The 16,957-nt window shown below is 37.7% G+C and overlaps 1 protein-coding gene across 1 annotated transcript in view; it reads right to left on the bottom strand.

The window, feature by feature from the left end:
- Positions 1-16,957, bottom strand: part of ctnna2 (catenin (cadherin-associated protein), alpha 2) — a 372,393-nt gene that overhangs the window by 266,520 nt on the left and 88,916 nt on the right. The gene's annotated exons all lie outside the window — the stretch shown is intronic.

The following is a 16,957-nucleotide window of genomic DNA, read 5'->3' as shown; positions in this document are numbered from 1 at the left end:
GAGATTAACTCTTGAGAAAAATGATCACGAGTCATCTCAGAGATAACAATATGGACGTTTTAATTGGTTTATTCCAAATCAATTCCAAATTGAGATCTGTAAACAAGGAAGCCTCTGGCTGCAGTCTACCTTCTTGGTAATATGAACGAGGAGCAAAATAAGGGTCATTTCATCATTTTTATCATTATTTATGTTGTCATTTTTGTTATTTCACTTAAACACTTAGTTTGAGCTTTAATGCCATTTTTCTACACTAACAAAAACATCTTTCAAAAATGAAATTGCTTCTTTATCATTTTAGATTTGCAGCAAAATCATGACAAATATATCTATATATTACAGAGAATTATTTAGAGAAAATGCATTGCAATGTGTCACCCAACATTCAGCTACATTCAGTGAAAGTTTAATAAACGACGATGAAAAACAACATCATTTTATACTATAATCCGAGGGACTTTTATTATGAAAGAAGGGTCAATTTTAATAGAATGCTGTTAAAAAGAAAGTCTTATTGAATTGCTTCTGACATGATAGCGGAAATACACGCTTGAGTGTTTTGTGACTTGTGTCTGTCATCTCCCTTGGATGTTGCCCTTTATGACAGCTCTTCCCTACATGGTTTCCTGCGTGTCATATCCTGTGCTTATTCTAGGGGGCATTTTCTCACAGATCCTTAAGGAAAAGAGATTCGATTTCTGATTGGTTTGGATAATGCCCCACTTAAAACCACTATGTATAATGCAATGTATGACGACAGTTAGTCAATATTTGTGCTTTACTCACAATAAAACACCTACAACTATAATGCCATGCTATTGTGTTACAATGCCTCATGTATAGCATTATTATTGTTGCGTAGCAACGTCCTGTTTCTGTCAAGGACTATATATTTTAATGGATGGATGCCATACATTATTTGATTACAAACACATGATATTTTAATATGAAACATTTGGGTTCTGTATGTTTTATTAGACAATAAGGTCTTGGAGGATTGGAGATTTGTGCATACATTATCGCTTAAGTTAAAGCTATTCCAAATGCAATAAATTCAAAATGCCTCCTAATACATCCATTCTGATGCAAAACAGCACATGCATTATTTTCTTTGAATTCCAAAGAGGTCTAAAATTCATCATATACGCACTTTACAAGACATGTGATGAAATAAGTGTATTGTATACGCACAAATATAAGATATACACATATAAGGTGAAATAAAATGACTGTAGAAGCCACACGAGAGAGTGCAAGCAATTTGTCACAGAGAAATAATTAGCTCTGATTGATTACGGAGGAGTGCACAAACTCTTCTGTAGAAACGGACCATGATGGGTCAGATGCATTGCGGTATATCTGTGTGGAGGAAGAAGTGGGTGGGATTGCCACTTACTTCCCTCACGGAATGTGACAGGTTGTTTGTCACAGACGGTATAATGAGGGAACGTGCGGGAGGAGCGGTGCATTCGGCGTAGCCTACTTTTACACAGCGACTTAAGCACTTTGGAGAGCGCACGACGGATGAGAGCTACAAAAGGACAAAAAGTGTGACCAAAAACAAAGTTGGCTCGCCGTGTGACTAGTTATTAATAACAACTGTCTATAATGTCTCTAAACTTGGGCGGAGTTCAACAAACTGCTGGCCTACATTCAAAGCGCGTGTGTTTACATGTGCGTGAATGCGGATGGGGTAATAGGCCCGTATCAGTGCACGGCCTTCTGATTAAATCATACAAACACCACCTGCTCTATCACAGTTCACACAAACGTCTGTCATTTTAAAGCTGTTCACATCAAAAGCCTCTATTTATATGTGTTTTTTTTACAAGTAGACTGGCCGTCTGACCCCCACGATAGTTTGCTATATTCGCCATCTGCATTCGAAAACTTATCGTTGTTCAGAAACCAGCCGGAGTTAACAAATGCAGTGACACATTTAAAAGAACGACAACAAATCATTTGTAAAGCCCCAAAAACTTTTCTGTGGCTTGTCAGAAAGATCTCGTAAACGCCACAGCATCTCACTCAAATGACTAAACGGGAACGATAGCATGGAAAAGAAAATGAATCGTTACATTTTTGTCCAAAACGGAGCTGTTGAGAAGGGTTATGAATATAAATAAAACATCAGCAGGCCCAAAACACCCACCGCATCAGTGAAAGGACATTTCAAACAATTTGTGATGCCCACAAGCCAAAATATTCATCATTTTCAATATCTTTTCTTTTACATTTTATATCAACCAAGGTCGTTGTTAGTCATGCTTCGGTGTAAAGTGTGTGTGCAAAGACTTAATGTGGATGATCAAACGTTATTAGATAGCACGCTCAACCACGGTTCGAAAACAGCATTGATGTCACACACAATGACATTGTATAGAGCTGCGAGAAAGCCTTTTAATGGCATTTAAGACATAACTCGACAGCACCCTGCCTCCATCCATCCTGAGGTACACATTTGTGCTTTATATGTCAAACACTGTCAGTACATGAAGTCACAAGACCCTGGGTCATTTCAACTATGTAGTTTATTTTTATCTGAATAACTGGAAATGTATGATTAGGTGTTTCTTCATTTTTATCTCTTGTGGATTAGACTTGTAATTCAATAAATTTTCAAATATCCCCTTTAATAACAAATCCCACTTTCAAACTATACAACAATAAGCAGAATACTTTAAACAATTTGAACATAAATGCTATTCTCCTGACATTGAGCTGCTCATGCGGGTGATGCTGCTTTGACTCCAGACTGCAAAAAAATGAAAAATAATACTGTTCGGACTAACATAATGTTGCTTAAAGCAGCCAGCAATAATAGAAAACCCAAGCCCAGCGTGTGCCAAAAAGGTTTGGGATTTACTTAGTGTTGAAAGCATAAGAAATGAGTGTGCAAGGATCGCCAGTGCATCAGCGATTAATCACAGACACAAGAGTTGTTAGTTAATCTCCTCCACTGCGGTTCATAAATCTTGGCTTCGAGATAAGAAGCATCGGGAGAAACTAGTTTGCGGAGAAGTCCGCAAGTAATGCGAGCAACTTTAAGATAGCCTGATGGGAAATAAAGAGACGCTACGCCATCAAAAGTGGGATCATATTGTAAGTCATCAAGCGCGTCTGTTGAATCTAAGTGAGTTAGCGCAGAAGGACACAGCAAGAAGTCTGCATTCATAATACATTTCATTAACTTCCACTCCAAATGGCAAGCTGATGGTAATCAACATGTGTGTCGTTTGAGAGAGGTAGGGACGAAAAAACATCATTCACACAATGCTCCCTCCAATCACAGAGACAGAGACAAAAGTGGACTTTAAAACGGCTTTGAAAGGGCACGAGGACTCTCGGGACCCTCGGGGAAACAGCTTGTTTGAATAAGAGAGAGAGAGAGCCCCCGGGGAATAGCCTCTATTGTTATTCCAATTGGTGCTTGTTCCGAGAACAGGGGCTGAGTGACAAGTTGAAAAGACAACGAGAGAGAGAGAGAGAGAGAGAGAGAAGTTGATTCTTCAGGCAGGCATCATGATGGAGACATCGCACTCAAACCCGAACAGATAACATTAATCCGGCTAGCAGATGCCCTCAGTCTTAATTAGGGCTCCACAATATGGTCAACAAATTATAATGTAATTATTCGGGCAAATATAGTGAATGATTCTTGAACTGTGATACGATTAACATTTAGAATCTCATATTGTTGCTGCCGAGACAGAAACAGTAAAAGAATAAAAAGCCATAAATTCTTAGACTAGATATTATTTCATAATTTTGATTAGATTGTGTTGTTAGAATAATTTCACATATGTTTGCCTGACAACTACACTATGAGGTAATCTAAACTCCTTCCCCACCGCCGTTTTTTAAATAAAGTTGCCTGCAGTCTGCGCAAGAATTTGTAAACATTTTCACAAAATGTTCACGGTCCTTTGAATAATCGCTTCTATTAATTAACTGTACGAACAGACCAAAGAAATTAAATGAAAGAACAGAGTCTCTGCTTTTGAACAAACAAAAAACATTATTCTGTCATTCTGACACCTCCTCAGTCCAAATTTGTTGTTTTTCAGAAATGGAAGAACACTGTACTTTCTAAATTATTAAATACTATTTCTATTTGTATTAAATATAGTCAAACAGTATAGAGATAGAAGGTGTCGAAAAGCTTTATCGTTCTAAATGTGGGTTTAAGTTATTTAAAAAAATACAATATTTCGAACAAACAAAGCTGAATAAATTGTGTTTTTTGTTAGAAATCAGATTTAGAACGATTTAGAAAGATCGCAGTTGGTTGTTTTTGGGTCAGATGTATAACAGCACCCTCTACTGTACCACAGTGAAAACATAGACAGCTGGTAAAGCTCATCAGTTGTTATCTTAAATTACGCACTTGGCACTGTTTTGTTATTCATTACAGAAAATCGTATCAATGCTTGTGAAAGTGTTAATACAGTCCTTGCTTTTAAACTTAAGGAGCGAAACAATTTGTAGGTTCAAGTCAAATAGTAAAATACTATAATACAGTTGTATATGATTTAGTTCTTAAATGGATGTTCACCCAAAAATAACTCATTTGTCATCATTTATTCACCGTCATGTTGTTCAAAATCTGTATGTGACACTTTCATCTGTGGAACACAAGAGATATTTTGAGTAATGTCTGTGTGGTTTTGTGTCCATATAGTGGAAGCCAATTTGGTCCAATGTTGTTTGGTTGCCAGCATTCTTCAAAATATATTATTTTGTGTTCTGCAGAAGAAAGAAGGCTGAGCAGGTTTGAAATGACACAAGAGTAAGAAAATGTTACAAGACGTTAAAAACCATAAACAGGACACTGTACACTTGCAGTCTTGTGGTCTCTGCCCCTCCACATAAAATGTGAAACTTGATCACATAGTAAGCACCTGTCGAAAACCTAATAATATTCAACACAATGTCCTTAAAATCCCCCACAAGTCTAAGAACACAAGGAAGGTACAGTTTGCTCTACAGGCTCTTAATGGCTCTTTAAGGCCATTAGGCATTAAACTGTGCATTTTTATTGCTTTTGTCTTTTGAACAAGGACATGTATGAAATTCTGATCAGAATGTTCTGCCAAATTGGATGGAGCATCTGACCTTGGTCGGTATGCTGCCACACAGAAAAACAATTTAAGCAGACATTTCCAGGAGGCAGAACCTTCTGGACAAAACCTTCCAAAATATGTTTCAATAATCACAGGTTTAGTAAGGACATGACAGCACGCTGGCTTTAAGTCTAATACTTGTTAAGGCCGGTGGATTTTGGCTGTATTGTCAGGAATAAAAGAGGTTTGATTTTACAGCGACGCTGCTCAAGTTATGTTCACAAGAACGTTCAGCAATGTCCTCGAAGGGCATCCGCATGCACGCTTTTCTAGTCTATCTTTGAAGCTTAAGGGGCTTTTGCTAGTACCTGAAAGAGTGGCATGTCTTTATTGCCCCCATAGCATTAGTCCGTCTTCTTTCATGGAAATTCAATGACAGGGTTGGAAGCTGAACAGATATATGCTTCGGTCAGGACTGACTATAGAAGAAATACACCATGGGGTGATGGCTGACAGAGGAGCTTAGTGTGACAAAGATACTAAGAATATCTGATCCAGATCCGCGTTTGAAAGCGAATAACTCCTGCCCCCCAAAGAACAGGGTCTCAGCGACAGATGGTGGTGAATGGTTACTTCAGGCACCATTGCCCAATGGTTCATCAGGGTCAGCCTATAGAAGTTAAGTCATGGAGACTCTGATTGATCGGGCTCACGAGAGCTATTTGAGCCCCCCAAGTCAATGAATAAACCATATGGAGTGAAGATCTGGGTCCTCCATTGGAAATTTTTGGCGGATGCCCAAGAAAAAATTTAGATTGTCAAAGAAATGTAAGTATATGTGATATTTCCCCATCAGATCTTCCATTTGTCGGTTTTTCCACCTTAACCAGAGGTTTTCCAAACCACATGTCTATAAAAACATTGCTTGATGAAAATGTATCAGAGACTTGTTACACAGAATTAAGATCAACTATAGTGTGAAATGTATTTGGATTAAAATGTTACGGGGAAGAAAACGGTTTCTTTATCTACAGTACGTACGGAGGTATGATGTCAAATGGACCACTTTGAAATCACTAGACTTTTTAAAGATGCAAAGTGTTTTTAAATATATCAGTTATTGTCAGTTTACTGTCACCTTACAGATTTGCAACAGTTACCTAATGGTAATGATTTATAGTTTTGCAAGCTGTCATATATGTTTGACGTCAGTTTTACGTCATTTTGACGTTGGGGTGACATTAATCCACGTGAAGTTGTAAAGAATGTAACATGCAATTCTGTTTCAAACAGAGATGGCAAAAGAGATGAAAAGATACAAATGCATCTTTATATTGTCATGATAAGTGACCATGAAGTCAAAATGTATAATATTTTATGGAATATTGCAGAGTTTATTATAAATGATTTATCCATATAGATATGTTTTTAATTTGTGTGCCCTCAAAACCTTTATTCAAAATCAAAAAACCCTCCAAGCGAAATCTCTTCTCTGCATGACGTAGTTCTCGGCCCGAGGGCGGGACTTAACTGACTGTCCAATGGCCAGGCTACATTTTTGTCATTCCAGAAGCCATGATACTCAGATAGAAAGCACCATTCTGAATTAAACACCATTGCAACTTTACATTTAGTCCAAATAATGTGTGACCTGTGAATATATCTTGACTTCCTCCAGTAATAAAACTCGCTACTCAAGCCATAAAAGCAGGTTCAACTTTAATGCCTGCGCTGTAGTTTTATTCATGGAGAAGTTGAGAGCTTCTAGCACCTGATCTAGGTCTCATTTTCAATTTGGAGTCTGTGCTGCCTCTGTGATATATTGAATAAGACAGAGTCTTCCATCTGACTGCTTCCTCAATCAATTGCCTCACCTGTAAAAACTACACACTGACCAATCCACTCGCAGGGTCTCTCTCCAGGGCACTAACAGTGATTAAACTCACCTAGCCAACTAACCCATCTCATCTCCCGTGTCTTGTCTCTACAGTGCCCTTGCCGCGTCTCAAAACTCATCACTCTAAAACCGAAACGCTGATTGTTTCAATTGTATATATAAAACAACGGATAGCTGAAAATAGTCTAAATGTGATAAACTTACCTTGTGCTGTCATAAGCACATTCCAATGGCTCTCCTGATACTCCTTAGAGCTAAAATGGAGAGTAATATAAGGCTTTAAAAAATAAAAGATTTTATTCATCTCCATTAACGACTCTTTTCATTACAAGACTTATAGAATATAAGCAGACATATGTGAAATAAATGCTCAATGTTGTTAGCAGAATAAGTCTATAGTTAATGTAAAAAACATAATGTAACATTACAAATAAAAATGTATTTGCCATTGTGTTAAATCATGTGATTTTTAACTACACCTTAAGAGTCCAAATACTTTTGGGATCACTGAGCACAGTCAAAAGTAGGCAAATTCAGTTAAGTCTGACCCTACTAAAGAAGAAGACGCTTTCCCCAGACCCACAAAGCAGCAGCTGGTTTCTGGTAATGTTCCTTACCTCCAGCGGGCAGAACTGAGATCCTGAATACCCTTCAGTAGCACAGATATCCAAGTCACATGTGCACGCACACTAAGTGCTCCATTCATCACTGCTGCGGCCCCACAATGCTGCGGGACCCGGGTGACACTAGACACTAAAACCTGGATTCTACATCTGCCCTCAAATGACTGTCTCTCTACCTGAGTATTTGAGTTTTACATCTCCCACCAGGTTCAATAAAATCTATTATTGTCGGAGGTGGACGGTACTTACTGTAAGTATTTTTAATCTACTCAAGTACTTTTTTCAAGCATCTGTATCATAGTGCTTTCACTTTTGAAAAATTCTACTTCACTACACAAAGAATAGATGAAAAGAACAGATGATTCTTTTTACTCTACATTTCATGAAAGGATTTTTTTTATTATATGTAGTATTTACCCTTTATTACTGTACTTAAAGGGATAGTTCACCCAAAAATGAAAAGTGTCTTCATTTACTCCCCCTCAAGTTGTTTCAAAGACAAATATTTGGAAGAATGTTTGTAACCAAAAGGTTTTGGGTCACTATTGACGATAGCAGTAAAAATACCAATACAATGGTGGGTCGATGGTGCCCCAGAACTGTTTGGTTTGCCACATTTGTCAACATGTGTCCTTTTGTGTTCATCAGAACAAAGAAATATCATACAGGACTGGAACAACAAGGGTGAGTAAATGATCATTTTCATCAACTATCCCTTTAAATCTTAAGAAATGTAGTACTTCTTTCTTCCAACTACATGTGTAAATAAAAATACTTAAGTAAAGGCGAGATTTGCAATGTATTTAAGTGTTAAAGTTAAACAAACAAACTTTATTTAGCTTTAGATTGGAGCTTCAGCTGATAATCACTGGAAAGCCCTGGAATAATTACAATAGTTCTCCGTGTGCATCTTAAACAGCTTGTTTTCTAAAGTTTGATAGAGATTTTGTTAGATTTTAGAGCTTCTGACAATTACTAACATTACAAGTTATTACCGGACAAATTCACAGACTCCAGTCATTACGATCGTCTGTGATCTATAAGACCTCATTGGCCCAAAGCTGCATGGGTGGATTTGCATTTTGCTGAGGCGTCACACAAACCCTGAAGTCTTAAACAGCTAATTTTAACTTACAAAGTACAACAACGGTGACTAATATAAGGCAAAATAGACAACCATTCATTATACACCAGGACTCGACTGCGACAGGGCATTACAGCGCAACAAGATGTGCAAAACAAAAATGTAATGTTGCCAAATAACGTCTATAAATTCATTTTAAATGCACTTATGTTGACTAAACAGCTGTTAAGCCTGATCCATGTCAAATATTATTACTTATGTGATCATAAAAACTCATATCGCTCATTTGCTGGTGTTTTCGCTTCAGGCCTGCGTTACAACCGGGAGGATTTAGAGAGATCTGCATTCAACAACCGGTATTTCTTTCCATGAGAATCGCTTTACAATTACTTTCATTAAAGCAAAAAAGCAATGCTCCATCATATAACATGTAACCAATCATTAGAAACATGCTGCTTATACTTATAACAAAAAGCTGCTTTGCTAGAAGAGCCAAGAGTCCTTTTGTGATGTGAAAATAATTTAATGTATTGAATGACACTTACAAAAACATTTCTCTGTTTGCAGAGAACAGTTCCCGAGCCAGTTCGCGGAAAAAGGCACATTCGTGCTCTTCGCCTGCCCATCACAAATGCCATGTTATCCCATTTGGACGAGCCACGGGTAAAAACTAATGCAAGACCCTGTTGTGATCCGAAGAGCTGGCGGGTGGGTTAAGACCAGCTGAGAGCTGATAAATCAAGTTATTAACAAGCACGATCGCAGAGTTCAGACCAGAAGGTTGTTTTGATGTTACATCTGGGCAATGGACGAAAACAATATAGCAGTCTGCTGACGTATGTCCTGAATAAAAGGCTAAGCCTTGGGTACGGGGACTGGGTCATGTACGGTCACGTAAGTGTATGCATATGAGTATGTCACCAAAGGGCCCCGTTGCTATCGTGATTCTCCTGCCCGAAGTCAAACAGGAAGGAAGCCTGGTTATTCACTGTTGTTCAGTCGTAACATATTAAGGCTCTCTGTTAAACAGACAGTGAATCATCTCTCACGGCACCGTTTTGGGCGGCCGGTTTACGTCCTGTGTGGTCATTTCATTCCGTAAGGCTATGCTTTAGCAGGACGGTTATGGGTTCAGAGGTTCCTACGGTGACCTATAAAACTGCATAACAGTGCCTTAGAGCGAGCGCAAAACAGAACAAAACACTGATGCTGGATTTGCGGTAAAACAGTGGCCATATATCTCGAAAGAGGAAATCTGCATGGAATAACAATTTCAGAAAGGTTTATAATCAAATGTCAATATAAGTAATGTTCTTTTGCTCTATTTTGAATTTTAAAGCAACATTGTCGGTTAGGGTGATACTGGATATACTGGTATACAACAATGCACATCAATATTATGATGCGTATGAGAAATCAAGCTATTAAAGAGAATGTGCCAAAGCTAGCTTTAGAAGAAATTCATGCTTACATGTATGAATAAACAATGTACAACCTTACTTCAATTATTATCAATTAATCGATCATCATTCATTGTGTTATTGCATTAATGTTGCGTAGTGACATCATCAAACCAGCTGCGCAACATTGTTATTAAAGCCACGCAGGTATTGACATTTCTGGAAACCGCAGATGAGTAAATATGAAGTGTTGGAGGTTAAAATCATGCATGCGGATCCAAAATGAGAGAGAAGGAATTATGAGCTGAAACACCCACGCAGGCGCAACTTATTTCTTGCCTGTCATTTTTCATTAGGCGGCATATCAGATAGAGAGGTGGCTGGAGTGTTGCATCAAATTCGCAGGCAGGTAATTCCAGGCCACCTGTGGGCTGTCTAAATATTTCAAAGAGGGCTCCCCTCAGGCATTATGAGGTAAAAGCTGTGGGCACTGTTATATTTGTTTTCGGTGGAGTTGTTCACCATTCAGAAATGAATTTGGAACGCAATTTATATTACGGTACTGCTTCTGAATCTGAATTAGGGGTGTTACAATATACTGGAACTAACAATATTTGGGATATCACAAATCATTATAGCATTGTCAATTTTTTTAATTTTGGAGGGTCTATTGATATAAATGCAATATAATATCCATAAATATGTCTTCAGAGGTGTATAAATGCCTTACGTAATGAAGCGTTATGTTTTTTATTACCTTAGAATAAGCTATTTCTATCTAAATACACAGCGGGTCCCCTTGAATTGAATTCCCCATGTTGTTTCTACAGTAATCCTAAAAAGACAAACTGCATTAATAAGTTATCTTCTTCGACAAAGAAGCGAAAACACGACAACGTCTTAGTCCTGTGTCAGCTTCCATACTGCTTTGAAAGGGAATGGTGAGGGGTGGAGGGAGCCATTGGTCACAATTCGCAACCTCACCACTAGATGATACTAACATTTTCACATTGCTCCTCTAAAAGCCACAGTGGTTGCAAACACTCTATCTAATCCTTACACTTAGATTATGAATGTTATTTGTTGGCCCAAAAAAGGAGACAAAACAAAATAAACCAAATTTAAGAGGATTTTGACTTATTTCATGATAATATTGTTTCCGTGAATTATTTTGGTCACGATAACCTTGAAGTGAAAATCTGATATTGTGACGGCCCTAATCTTAATATGAATTGAGATTGCGAACAGGATGAACTTTTTCAAATAACCTGTTTTGCAACAGTTCATAAATCCGAAGAAGGCTACATTTATTTCTATTGAAAAAATCGAACAATAATGATGCTTGTTTGCATGTTGCATGTGTACAGTGTGCGAGCCACAGAAAACTCTATTCGCTACATATGAGCTAACCCTTGACAACGTTTAGATTGTCATAGCTGAACTACTGTATATTCAATTAAAGCAACAAACTCATTTTATGTCAACAAGCAGAGACGATCCAAAATCAATCCTTTAGAGAACATGGGAGAGAGTGTGTTTGAGATGTACAGTAAACAAGGGACAAGGACTAGAAGAGATTTTCTTTCATCCTTAATGTTTTGTGATCCCTTATGTGTTTTGTAAAGTGTCTGTGATGTTTTCTTTATAGATCCACCACTTAAGGAGTGCTAGTGGTTAACCACTAACTAGCTCAAACCAACCACAGGCCGACATAGAAATTCAGAGGTGATCAATCGACATGTATTTGTTTGAAGACCTACATGGATTTAGATATTTCTTATGTTTGAAACCTTGCTGTAAATCAAGCTCCCTTTAAACTGCAAATTCAATTTACAATATGTTTATACACTGCAAAAATGACATTCTTACTAATTGTTTTTGTCTTGTTTTGTAGTTAAAATATCTAATCATTTCTAAATCAAGATTCACTAAGATACGTCTCTTTTTAAGGAGAAAATATAAGAATAAGTAAATTATGGTAAAAACAAGGGGAAAAATCTGCCCAAGGGGATGAGAAAAATAAACTTGAATTAGGTACTTGAGAAAAAGGTCAAACTAAAATCAAATTTATTTTTCTCACCCCATTGGCAGATTATTTATAATTTATAACTTACTAAATTCCTATTTTATTTTTCATAAAACAAGACATAAATATCTTCGTTCACTTTTCCTGTCAAGTAATTGTATATTAATTTGAGAAGATTTAGATAGTTTTACTAAAAACTAAGAATGTCATTCTTTTACATTGGAGCTAAAGTGGAGACTACATTTTATATCATGAAAACTTGTTTGCTTGTTTTATTTTGGGCGGTTTACTCTAGTGTTGTTAATATTGTCTGCGTTCGGTGTAATTTTCTGCAATGTATTATTTTATTTATTCTCTCAAAGATAACTTCTTGGTTTGTTATTTTAGCCTTTGGAAGTCTTCTTATAATTTCATATAAATAAATAAGAACACCTCATCTATAATTACTGTATCTGTTTCTTGTCTTCAGTCTTGAGGCTGTGGGAATCATCTTTTTATTATTTTTATAATTGTATTATTGTGTCCAACAGTACATCTTCCTAGACGTGTTGTAAAAGAACACTACAACACTATTCTGGTATTATTATGCTGTTTTTAACAACTAGCACAGCATCCCTGTCATAAAACAAAACTTTTATTTCTAAACTTAGGATTGGTTATTCGACTGATGCACGGATAAATAAATGACCTTTCATAGAACGCAAACTTGCAAGTTACATATAAGACCTTATTTCCAAATCAAAATCTGCCCTTTACTTTGTTAAAAGCTCTTTCAATGCAGGAATTTTGCTTTGAGATAACCTCTCCTACAATCCCGCTGCCAGAGTGTAGTCTTATTTCCTTATTCTAACCGATTTGCTTACGCAACTGCGATTATTTCCAGAAGCTATCAGCTCAGCCGGTACCCAGGAGTCTCCTGGCACTCCGCCGCTCTCATATCCCCCATCGGCCCTTCTCTGTTTCCTAATATGTCTCCTCATTTCAAACATTGGAATCCAATCACCCAGCCTCCCTCGATGGACACACGAATCAGCGAAAAGCCTCTTCATCTCGCATCTTATCAAAACAGTTCTCGCTTGACGAAACGGCTGTAAGGAATACATTACAAAAGCGCAACCCTGTTAAAAATATGCGACGCTGCGTCATAAACATGACCGTAAAGGAAGAAAGGATCTCTCTCTGTGCTTGAAAATATGCTAATTGCACAAACAAAGCATTTATCAAAACGTCTTCGCATCAAAACCCGATCCATGTGGCGCTTTATTGTATCTTATCCCGACCTGTTCCTTGGCACGGTTCGGAAATCGATGAGGCGTCAATCTCATATCCATACGTGGCCTGATGAACATATGGCGGATTGTTTTTGTTCTTGTGAGGTTGGTGAAGGAGCTTCATTAATCACTTCTGCTTCTAATGGGCCGGCGGAGAGCGCTCGTGGCTCCTTAACGATGCTGGAGGGCGGCCCGCTCTCTCTTTGGCACAGGCCGGTCTGAACGTCTTTTCAGGGGCCTGTTGTTCAGGGAACGGACCCTGCAACCTTCCGGTGTCAGGAGAGCCTTTTGGAGCGCGGGGCTGCTAAAGCATGGCACCCATTGGCCGCAGAGGCAGATGGGCACGGCGGGGAATTCCGAGAGGTGTAGCGGCAAATCTGTCCACATACTGCACACGTGGTGCTTAATTAATGTGGCAGAAAAGGGGAAGTCAGGCCCTTCCACTCAAAACATGACCGTACTAGGTTAAGCTCAGACACATGGGGGCTTGACATTGAATAAAAACACGTGCTTCTTTAAGATCCAGATGCTCTACATAAAGTGCGCGGGAACAGCAGGTGATGCTAATAGAAACAAGTTATTACAGAAAAAAATGGAAAAGATGCCAATTGCAATGTGAATAAATGTTTAATCTCATAGATAGATGACAGGAAATTAAAACGAGATTCCGCGATATGGTTTATGGTTGGGATCACACATGCATTCATTACTTTACTATTAGACTTTACAGCCATTGTAAATGAAGAAGTTAACAAGGGAATATGAATTGAATTAGTAATACTCAAAGGTGAAAATAAAACGTCTTGAAAAACACTCATTAGGACTACATCCATTATCTTCAAGCACTCGAAAGCAACCAGATTTTAGGTCTAATTTAGAGTATTCTAACAGGAATCATACAATAATGGAAAGACAATTAACCATTGACCTCATAATCTAATATTCAATGATAAATCTTTTTCTTAAGGAGAAACTAAAACATACAACGTTTTTGATGATGTTGAGAAGGACAGAAATGCTTTCAGAATGAAAGTGATAGAAAATCCACCACTGGAGCCTCTACAGCTTTCTGTTGTTTCTTATTTTATCTCGGCTCTCTAAATGTGCTTTATTGTTATGGATCTAAAGTATGAATAGTACAGAGTCTGTTGGATCTCTCGGAAGTCTGCTCATATTTTGTGATGCTTTTATTGAAAAGGGTTTTAACAATCTGAATGACAGTTATCCTTAACAAGCTATCACAACCATAGATATATAACTAGATGCTGCATTTAAGCGCTCCGGGCACGTTGACATGTCCGCCATCTTTGAACGGTCCACTGAAGTCACTCACAGTTCACTAGAATACCCCAACACTGTGATGCGCAGCCATGGGATAAAATGAGATAACCTTTAATTGTTGTCATGTATTATTGTAGCAGATGTTTGAGATTACACAAATATAAATATGTTTTCATAATCATACACTGTCTGAATGATTGTGATTGTTAACGGACCGGTTCGCACCCTTCCAATATGGCGGAAGACCTACGTATAGAGGTCAATAGAAACAGATGCATATTCATATCTATGATCACAATAGCCGATCAAACAGCAGTACAAAGTAACCCATCTAGTTTGATTTAGGAAACACCCAAAACATTGAAACTGGATTGACAGATCTTTAACTAAACAGGCTTTTATATATATAAAAAAACTCATTTGGAATTTATTGTAATTCACTACAATGTTTATGAATTTCAAATCGTGTTTGTCAAGTATGTTTGTGTACCATTATAAACTTCTTACAAAGTACAGAAACAAAAGTTTATTGTCATGTTCAGCATGATCTCACAGGAATTTGCAACTATTTTACAAGGTGGCAATTTTGTATGAATATGTATGAATTTTATATGTGAATCATACAAAATAGCAATAATAAAGCCACGCTCCAAATCCTAACACAACAAGAAAGGTCATCGCATCGTCAAGAAAAATCATATCAGGCTGAAAAATATGAATGCGATTGTACAAATTCATTCCCATCAAACAATTCAATATCTCGTCAAAAAGTCATCATTCCAAACAGATTGTCAAACATTACAACAAAACCATATTCTCCCTAAACTGAAAGCTATCTGAAATAAATTGATACTGGACATTTTTTATTATATATATATTTTTCAAATATTGTTTGATGAATTATAACAAAAAAAAAATATTCATTTCACATACATTATTATTATGTCAACGCATTTAAAGCTAAACCAAGGCAGCTCAAACAAGGCCTTAGCAAAAAGCCTACTCCTGTCCACAGTACATTTCTGGATATAAGTTTAAAAAGAACAGCCTGTATATCAGGATTTAAGTGCTTTAAAAAAGCCAACAACATTGGATTTATACGGAGAAGTGACAAAAACTGTCAGTTTGTTGCTTGTGTAAAAGAGAAAAAGTTATAGACAAGCCCATAGACAGATTATTAACAGGCTGCTAGACGCGGTTTACTGGTCCATCGTTACCGATAAAGCTGGCATTAAGGCAGAGTAAATCTCTGCGCAGTCGTAGGTTATCTCTCTCGGGACCAGAGCTGCATGTCTGTATGGTGAAAAAATCACTCAGTGAATACTCATGAGAATCGGTGGAGAGGTTCACGCCCACAGTGCCAACAATCTGTGTCCTGGCTACAGTTGCTATGGCATCTTGACCCTGCGGTCTGGTTTGGACTACAGGGGTACACATAAAGGTATTTTAAAATTAAATAAACTGCGAGATGAATCGGATAAATGAATCAAGATCCAGTTGATGCAATAAACTAATTGTGAAAAGTAGTCAATGTTGTTCATGACCTTTGCATTCAGGAATATTTACAATGTGGCAACATTGTAGTAGTCACATCTCTCGTTTCATAGTTTTGCTTCCATGCCGTTGAAAAGTCCTTCGTCTGAACTACAGAATATGTAGTTTTTTGCTTATTTTAAAAGTGAGGCCTACATAAAAAAACAGCAGCTATACAAAATAACAATTTTAATGTCATTTCATGCATTCAAGCCGCATTTAAAAAACAGATCGCTGCGTCAAAGAAAAAAAACGGAAAACTATTATTTTTATTTAACCATGCAGCCATAAGTATAAACATGAAACAAATTCAAGCCTGACGTAATGTATCAAAAGCTAATACAGGCCCAGATGGCTGCCACTTGGCAAAACAAAGAACGAGAAAAAAAACTGGCATTTTCACAAGAGATCTCATATCTGTTGGCTAACCTCTCCGTGGCTATAAAACCGAACCTTTAAAGAACAATCACCTCTCCTATAGCGGGGCATATGTGAACGTGGCTGTTCCCGAGACTTTTGTCTGGGAGCTGAAGATAAGGTCAAGTGGGAGCTATTGTGCCAGCTGAAAAGCACACGTCCGAACCTTAATGCCCCGGCATTACGTGCCATTACACGTCTGAGGGTCAAAGCGTGAGAAAAAGATTGATTCAACCATGCTCGCTTCTAGTGCAATAAGTGCGACATCAGTCTGTCATTTTGGCTCAAGCGGAGTGATCAATTTTGGCTCGGTTTGTGCACATCTGCAGCGCTGAGAGTATTCGTGCATGAGCAGAGGAGCT

This window comes from Triplophysa dalaica, chromosome 2 (genome assembly GCF_015846415.1).
Source record: "Triplophysa dalaica isolate WHDGS20190420 chromosome 2, ASM1584641v1, whole genome shotgun sequence".
Classification (NCBI taxonomy): domain Eukaryota; kingdom Metazoa; phylum Chordata; class Actinopteri; order Cypriniformes; family Nemacheilidae; genus Triplophysa; species Triplophysa dalaica.
This window is presented reverse-complemented; position numbering and strand designations above follow the sequence as displayed.